Consider the following 8,926-nt stretch of genomic DNA (forward strand, 5'->3'; position numbering starts at 1 on the left):
TTTGGAAACAATAAAGGCACGGTGGCGACTCTTGTTAATTGATCTCTAGCTTGTCAATAGCTTGATGATCATGAATTTCCCGCTACAAAAATTAAGTGGCGACTCTGCTGGGGAGTAGTCTCCGGTGGGTTTAGCCTACATTTTGTGTGAATATATTTGTATATATGTGATGTTTGTATATATGTATGTGTAATATAATATGCTTGTTGTGCTTGGTGATCTCTGAGTGGTGAGATAATTTCTAACCCGAACTTGAGTGCAATTAAGATAGGAGGATGGTATAGTCATGTTCGACTTGTGTGGAGTAGTCCTTAACAAGTTGGTTTGAGATCCATCTGCCCAGTGGAGACTCCTTTGGATTTGGAAATGTCACACAAGTATTTGTGGTTAGTCATTACAATTTCTAATTGGGTCTGAGAAGCTGGGGACCTTAGAACATTTAACCCGTCTTGGCCTAGCTAGGACGTAGTGTGGAAACTGTTTAGGTGTAGACTTGATAACAGTTGTTATGCGATACTACACTCAGACGAGTTTCTCTTAAGAATATTATGGGTTGATGAGTCAGTCATCTTAACCTGTAATATCCGATAGATGGAATTAAGACTCTGGGAACTTTTTAGAACATGATCTACAGGTTTTTATCCTTAGTTCACTCCTTTGGGATGGTTCTTACCCAGACTCCATGCTCGTGACTTACAATAAACCCTTGATTCTTGGTTGATCCAATCAAGTCTTGTCAATATCAATGGAACTTGGGTGTTGATAAGGTGAAAACCATAATCCACCAAAATGGATGATTGATCTTGACAATGACTTCATTCATCCCTTGACCTTTGTTTGCCTTGTGTGTGATCCCTCGTTTGTAATTGTTGCATTCATGCGTATCATAACATTCATCACATGAAAATTTCAAGGAACTAAGGTATCATTTGCATATATTTTCAGACCATGGATTATGGACGAAGGAACACTAAGAAGTACAGTTTCAGATATCCCGACTTGAAAGAGTTAAGGAAGCTAGCATCTTTTGTAGTAGATCCCTTGGATTTCAAACAACGTCATGGGAAGCTTCTGTCTATCTTGTATACTGATGTGGTTTAAGGACTTTTGAGTGTACTAGTGCAGTTCTATGATCCTCTCTACCACTGTTTCACTTTCCCAGATTTTCAGCTTGTGCCTACCTTGGAGGAGTATTCTCATCTTTTGGGGTGGTAGAGTGCCTTTTAGTGGACTAGAGGAGATTCCACGATCTAGTATTATTGCTGAAGCTCTTCACTTGAAGAAGTCTGAGATAGAGGCTCATTGGGTGAAGAAAGGAGGGTTATTTGGGTTACCATATGTTTTCCTCATCAAGGAAGCTACCACTTTTGCTCAAGCTGGTAGTGTGGATGCTTTTGAAGCCAACTTTGTGTTGCTCATCTATCGATTAGCTTTGTTCCCTAACATTCACGGTTTTATTGATGTTAATGCCATTAGACTTTTCTTGATTGGGAACCATGTGCCTACTTTGTTGGGTGATATATATTTCTCTTTGCATTTAAGGAATTCTAAAGGTGGTGGAACGATTCTTTGTTGCACTCCTCTTTTGTACAAGTGGTTTATTTCGCACTTGCCTCAGACACCTGCTTTTGTGGAGAACAAATAATGTCTAAGATGGTCTTAGAGACTTATGTCTCTCACTAATGATGATATAGTTTGGTATGATCCTTCTTTAAGCAGCTTGGAGATTATAGATAGTTGTGGTGAATTCTCTAATGTTCCTCTCATTGGTACACAAGGAGGAATTAACTACAACCCTGCTTTGGCTCGTCGTTAACTTGGGTTCCCCTTGAGAGACAAACCTAATAACACTTTTTTAGAAGGTCTTTTCTATCAAGAGGGTAAAGATCCCCAAACTTTTGAAGCAGAAGATTGTGCATGCTTGGCATAATATGCATAGGAAAGGAAGATCCGAGCTTGGTCCGCACAATTGTGTAGCTTTAGAAGCTTACACTCTTTGGGTGAAGAATAGAGTTGTGGAGTTTAAGATGCCTTACCCTTATGAAAGACCTATGTCTATGGTTGTGGTTGAGCCATTAACTCTCCCTAACCAGGATGTAGAGGAGTTGGAAGACACGCTCATCAAGATGAATGAAGAGAAGGATATGTGGGAAGAGTGTTTCCAGGCTTTGAGCAAGAAGTATGAAGAGTTGAAATTAGAGTCTAAGGATAAAGATGCATTTATTGAGCTACTTGAAGACCGAGTGACAAAGAGACAGAGAGAGCCAGAGGTTTCATCTTCTAGCATGCCTCAGCCTTTCATTGCTTGGAAGAAGATCGTGGACCATCTTGTCCTCGAGAAGACTCAGATGAAGGCTTCTTTTGAGACCGAGATTCGTTGTATTCGAAGGAAGTACGCGCCTTCAGCCAGATCTTCTGACATTGTTGTTAGGGATCCTTAGGATGACTAGTCTCCTTTTCTCTTGTATCTTTTTATTTTGGTTTCTGAAATTGTACTCGGTGTAATCCTTCCAATTTATATAAATAAAAAGAGATTTTTAGTCATATCAAATTGTTGCAATTGCCATTCAAATATTATATATTTGCAAATGATATAGTAAGTTCCTTGGAAATAAAAAATAATCAAGCATTGCATTTCATGCATCATTTGCATAAGCAGGTTTTTGCCAGGTGTCTGATTGGTGATTCTTCTATGCTTTAGCCAAGCTGTCTCACCGGTACATTACTAGAGCAATCATCAGAAAATCATGGAGCACTTAGAGCAAGCGAACAGAGAGCTGAAGGATGAGATCGCCCGACTGACTGCCATGATGGAGTCAGTTCTTGCTGCTCAAAGTCAAGCTTCTCCAACGCCTGCAACTCCTCCCGCGAGGACTGTTACTTCAGAAGTGGTTACCTTTACCGTGCCTGCTGCTACCGCCCACTTCGCACCAAACCTGTCTGCCGGATTCGCGTGGGGAATTCCGCCCAACATTGTGCCAGAAGGCTTTGCACCAACTTTTTCTTCCATGTCGGCATCTAGCCCGGTCATGTCTGTGCCACCAGTAGTCGTGCACACTTTTCCTCGCGTAGAAGATACCATATATCATTCTGAGTCGTCTGAGGGTCCGGATGTGTATGAGAAGATGGAAGAAATGAAAGACCAATTTCTTAAGTTGCGCAAGGAATTGAAGATGCTGAGAGGTAAAGATCTGTTTGGAAAGAGTGTTGTTGAATTGTGCTTGGTACCCAATGTTAAAATCCCGGTAAAATTCAAAGTGCCTGACTTTGAAAAATATAAGGGGAACTCTTGTCTGCTCAGTCATCTTGTGATGTATGCCCGCAAGATGTCAACTCAGACAGATAATGACCAATTGCTTATTCACTACTCCCAGGATAGCCTGACTGGTGCTGCACTCCATTGGTATATGGGGTTGGATAGTGCAAGCATCCGCACTTTCAACGACTTGGGAGAGGCTTTTGTAAAGAAATACAAGTATAATGTGTTGGTGTAAGCCCTAGAGGCCAATACTTTTGGTACTTGTATCGAATTATTTATTAATAATTAAAAGGCTTTTTCTCTATTACGTTTGTTTAATAAAGTCCCTAGAATAGCTAGTCCGTTTAATGTATCAAGTGTGACTTGATCATGAGATCACATTAAACATAAGGACACTATTATGAAAGTATTCGTAGTCGAGCTTTACTGTGAAGTGGGATAACATTAAAGCATGAAGACTATTATGTATATAGACTGATGATCACATCTCATGGGTCATGGATAAGGAGTTATCAAGTCTTAAACATAGGTATGAATATTAAGAGTAATATTTATACTGGATTGACCCGTTATGAGAATACTATATATAATGTTATGCAAAGTGTCTAAGTTATTTTCATGGTGATAATGGTGTATACCACCCATCGACCTGAAACCACTATGGACCCTAGATGTAGAGTCGAGTGCTTTATTGCTGATCAAACATTGTCTGTAACTGGATAACCATAAAGACAGTTGATAGGTACTCCACGAAGCATGCTGAGGGACATGAGTGACCTAGATGGAATTTTCCCATCCTACGTAATAGGATAAATGTCTATGGGCCCAATATTGAACTGGACAAGCATGACACAGTCTATGCCTTGTGTTCAATATAAAGATAAGGGCAAAAGGGTAATTATGCACATAAGTATTATCACAAAAGGATTTGTCAGATCACATGACATTTTCGTGTCTTGGGTAGCAGTGATGTGTTGCGAGATATCGCTCACTGTTTATTATGTTAAATACATGATTTAATATAATTGTCAATGCCGCGAAAACCTACAGGGTCACACACAAAGGACGGATTGATGAGAGATAGAGTAACTAAGGAACACCGTAAGGTACGGTGCACTTAAGTGAGTTGTAGAACATCGTAAGGTACGGTGTACTTAAGTAGAATACAAAATATGGTAAGGTACCATGGGCTTAAGTGATTTTGGGCATATTATAAGATATGGGCCAAAATACACTTAAGTGGGCTTTTTAGCTTGAAGCCCACACAAGTGGTTCTATAAAAAGAACCCTTGTGCAGAAGCATTGATTGCGGTTGCATTATTTTTGTTTTCTCTCTCTCTCTCTCTCACTCAAAGCCTTCATTCGTACTGGCTAGCACTGAGATTGAAAGAATCCATTCGTGTGGACTGAGTAGAGACGTTATCATCATTCAACGTTCGTGATCGCTCCGTAGACCTGCATCAAAGGTTTTAATCGTCACAAGAGATTTGCACCAAAGGTTTCAATCGTCACAAGAGGTAAATATTCTATCACTGATCCTGACCATTCGTAAGGATCTCTAAAAGAGAAAATTTTAATTTCCGCTGCGTTTTGGATCGCAATTCTCCTTCATAATGTGGACATGGCACCGGATAGAGACCAGTTAAGGTCTATGTCTCAAAAGGACAAACATACATTCAAAGATTACGCGCAGAGATGGAGGGAGTTGGCTGCCCAGATCACTCATCCTTTGGAGGAGAAAGAGATGACAAAAATCTTCTTGAAAACCCTAAGTTCATTTTATTATGAACGCATGATCGCTAGTGCCCCTAGTGATTTTACCGAAATGGTAAATATGGGGATGAGACTTGAAGAAGGAGTCCGTGAGGGACGTTTGTCAGGAGATGAGGCGTCAACAAGTAAGAGGTATGGCAGTAGTTTCAGCAAGAAGAAGGACAGTGAGACAAATGCAATTTCCAGTGGGAGGCAGAGGAGGCCTCAAATCAGAAGGAATCCACCACCCCATCAACATCATCATCATCAAGTGTCATCAGTAATTCTGTTATTTTCTAATCAACAAGCAACACCAATTCAACAACAACAACATCAAATTCAACAACAATAACCGAAACAAAGAACAAACACCTACAACAACAACAATACCAACAACAATCAGCATCAACAGAACTTTGAGCAGAAGAAGGTCTCTTTTGATCCGATTCCTATGTCGTATATAGAGTTGTATCCCTCGCTAGTTCTCAAGAACTTGATTCAACCGAGGAACCCACCGCAGATCCCAGAACCACTTCCCTGGTGGTATAAACCTGAGCTTCATTATGCTTTTCATCAGGGTGCACCTGGGCATGATATTGAAAATTTCTATCCTTTGAAATATGAGGTTCAAAAGCTTATGAAGAGTGGTATGGTGTCCTTTGAGGACCGCGCTCCAAATGTGAAAGTAACCCTTTGCCCGCTCATGGGAGCTCTTCAGTAAATATGGTGGACGGTTGTCTTGGAGAATTCAAGGATTTTTTTGTCCAGTTTATCCGAAGATCTTTGGTGCAGATGCACAAAGATATCTGTTTGGTGAGTGACTGTGAACACGACCATGATGGTTGTGTTATTTGTAGTGTGAACCCAAGAGGGTGTGATATGGTGAAAAGGGACATCCAGCGTCTGATGGATGAAGGCATGATTCAGATTGTTCAATCCCGTCATGTAGATGACGACGTCAATGTCATAGTGCCCGTTTTCAAGCAACAAGAGTGGTTGGTAATCCAGTATGATAGCAACAAAAATAATAATGTCAGTAATAGATCAGTATCGTCGTTGGTAATACGGTTAGCGGGCCCAGTCCCGTATTCATCTGATTAGGTTGTACCGTACCAGTACAATGCTACAATCTAGAGAATGGTCAAGAGGTATCGTTTCCTACGACTATTTCAGTGGTGAGCATTGTCGATGTAACGAAGGTGACCCGCAGTGGTCGAGTATTTGGACCGGTGTTCCCGGAAAATAAAGAGGAAACGATTGTTGGTAAGAAAGTGGAGGTGCCTAATGTAGATTCGATTGGTTGTTCAAAAGATAAGTCTGGTGAATCCAGCAACTTGAAAGCCAATGATGATGATGAGGTACTCCAATTGATTAAAAGGAGTGAGTTTAATGTGGTTGAGTAATTGCTCCAGACTCCCTCAAAGATCTCTATGTTGTCTCTGCTTTTGAATTCTGAAGCGCACAGAGAAGCACTGGAGAGAGTTCTTGAATAGACATATGTGGAGTAGGATGTTACTGTGGATCAATTTGATCACATTGTGGCTAACATCACTTCATGTAATAATCTGAGCTTCTGTGACGAAGAACTCCCTGAGGAGGGAAGAAATTATAATCTGGCTTTGCACATTTCAATGAAGTGCAAGGAAGATGCTTTGTCAAATGTGCTTCTTGACAACGGTTTGTCACTCAATGTGCTTCCGAAGTCATCTTTGTCAAAGCTATCTTACCAAGGAGCGCCCATGAGGTATAGTGATGTAATCGTCAAGGCCTTTAACGGTTCACGCAAAACGGTAATTGGTGAAATGGACCTCCCAGTCAAGATAGGTCTGAGTGATTTTCAGATTACTTTTCAACTAATGAATATCCACCCGGCCTACATTTTTTTATTGGGAAGGCCATGGATTCATGAGGCAGGGGATGTTACCTCCACTCTGCATCAGAAATTGAAATTTGTCAAGAATGGCAAGCTGGTGATTGTTGGAGGAGAGAAAGGGCTATTGGTTAGCCACCTGTCATCTTTCTCGTATGTAGAAGATAAGGATGAGGTTGGAACTCCATTCCAAGCCTTATCTATTGCTTCAGAGAAGAGAGTTAGGGCACGTGTGTCCTCGCTGAAAGATACTCAGAAGATTGTTTAAGAGGGTGTTGTTGATCAGTGGGGGCACATGGTAGAGGTCTCCGACAACAAAGGTAGAACCAGTTTGGGGTTCCAAAAAGGCTCGTCAATTGCAAGATCTGAAGATATGCAACTCAGCTTCCCTAGCGGAGGGTTCATTCATGGCAATGAACAACACTTAGCTGTTGTGCTAGAGGATAGCAAAGAGGAAGACTACACCAACTTTGTAACGCATGGAAAGACATGCAACAATTAGACTACTGTTGATATTCCTGTTATTTTGCATTGATCTAAGTAATTGCTTTTATATTTTAAAATCCTTTTCCTATGCCTAAGGGGGAAGTGAACATTGTTTGGCCATTTTAAATTGATCATCAATAAAATTAATTCTATTCATACATATCTTTACTGTTTATTTTTACTTTTTGCTTTATTCTGAAAATGGTAATCACAAAAAACATAAATAAACAATATAATTTTCCATCTGCATAATATTTGGTCTCAAATTCACTTCTCTAAAATCAAAATATCAAATCACTATGCAGGTTGGTTCCTAACCCCATTGAATACAATGATCCTTCTCCTTCTACAAATTTTGAATTCCATGTGTTTGAGGCCGAAGAGGAAAGTGATGTAGAGATGAAAAGATTATTCAGCCGTTTGAAGAACAGATTGAGTTAGTCAACTTGGGTTCCGAGGATGATGTGAAGGAAGTCAAGATTGGGTCTCGACTATGTCCAGATGCCAAGAAGGGGTTGATTGATCTTCTTCGAGAATATTCAGATGTGTTTGCTTGGTCCTATCAACACATGCCTGGGTTGGATTCTGAGATTATGGAGCATAGATTGCCATTGAAGCCAGAATGCTCGCCAGCCAAGCAGAAGTTGAGAAGAACGCATCCTAATATGGCTGTGAAAATCAAAGAGGAGGTGTATAAGCAGATTGATTTCGGTTTCCTTGTGACCGCTGAGTATCCACAATGGGTGGCCAATATTGTGGTTGTGCCGAAGAAAGATGGAAAAGTCTGCATGTGTGTTGATTATAGAGATTTGAATAAAGTCAGTCCGAAAGATGATTTCCCCCTGCCACACATTGATATGTTGGTAGACAATACTACTAAATTCAAAATCTTTTCTTTTATGGATGGATTTTAAGAATATAACCAGATCAAGATGGCACCCGAAGATATGGAGAAGACCACATTCATTACACTCTAGGGAACATTCTATTATAGAGTGATGCCTTTCGGTCTAAAGAATGCTGGTGCGACTTACCAGAGAGCAATGACTACTCTTTTTCATGATATGATGCATAAAGAGATTGAAGTTTATGTCGATGACATGATTGGTAAATCGATTGATGAAGAGGAACATGTTGAGCATTTGTTGAAGTTATTCCAGCGTTTGAGGAAATATAAACTCCGCTTGAATCCCAATAAGTGTACTTTTGGTGTTCGTTCTAGTAAGTTGTTGGGCTTCATTGTCAGCAAGAAGGGTATTGAAGTTGATCCTGCCAAGGTAAAAGCAATACAAGAGATGTCTGCGCCCAAAACTGAGAAGCAAGTCAGAGGTTTTCTCGGTTGCTTGAATTATATTTCCAGATTCATTTTCCACATGACTGCCACATGTGCGCCTATATTCAAGCTTTTTCGGAAAGTTCAGTCTTGTGATTGGACCAAAGACTGCCAGAAAGCTTTTGATAGCATCAAAGAATATCTGCTTGAGCCTCCGATTTTGTCTCCACCTATTGAAGGAAGACAGTTGATCATGTATTTGATTGTGCTCGATGAGAGTATGGGT

The sequence above is a fragment of the Lathyrus oleraceus genome, chromosome 5, assembly GCF_024323335.1.
Source record: "Lathyrus oleraceus cultivar Zhongwan6 chromosome 5, CAAS_Psat_ZW6_1.0, whole genome shotgun sequence".
NCBI classification, from domain to species: Eukaryota; Viridiplantae; Streptophyta; class Magnoliopsida; order Fabales; family Fabaceae; genus Lathyrus; species Lathyrus oleraceus.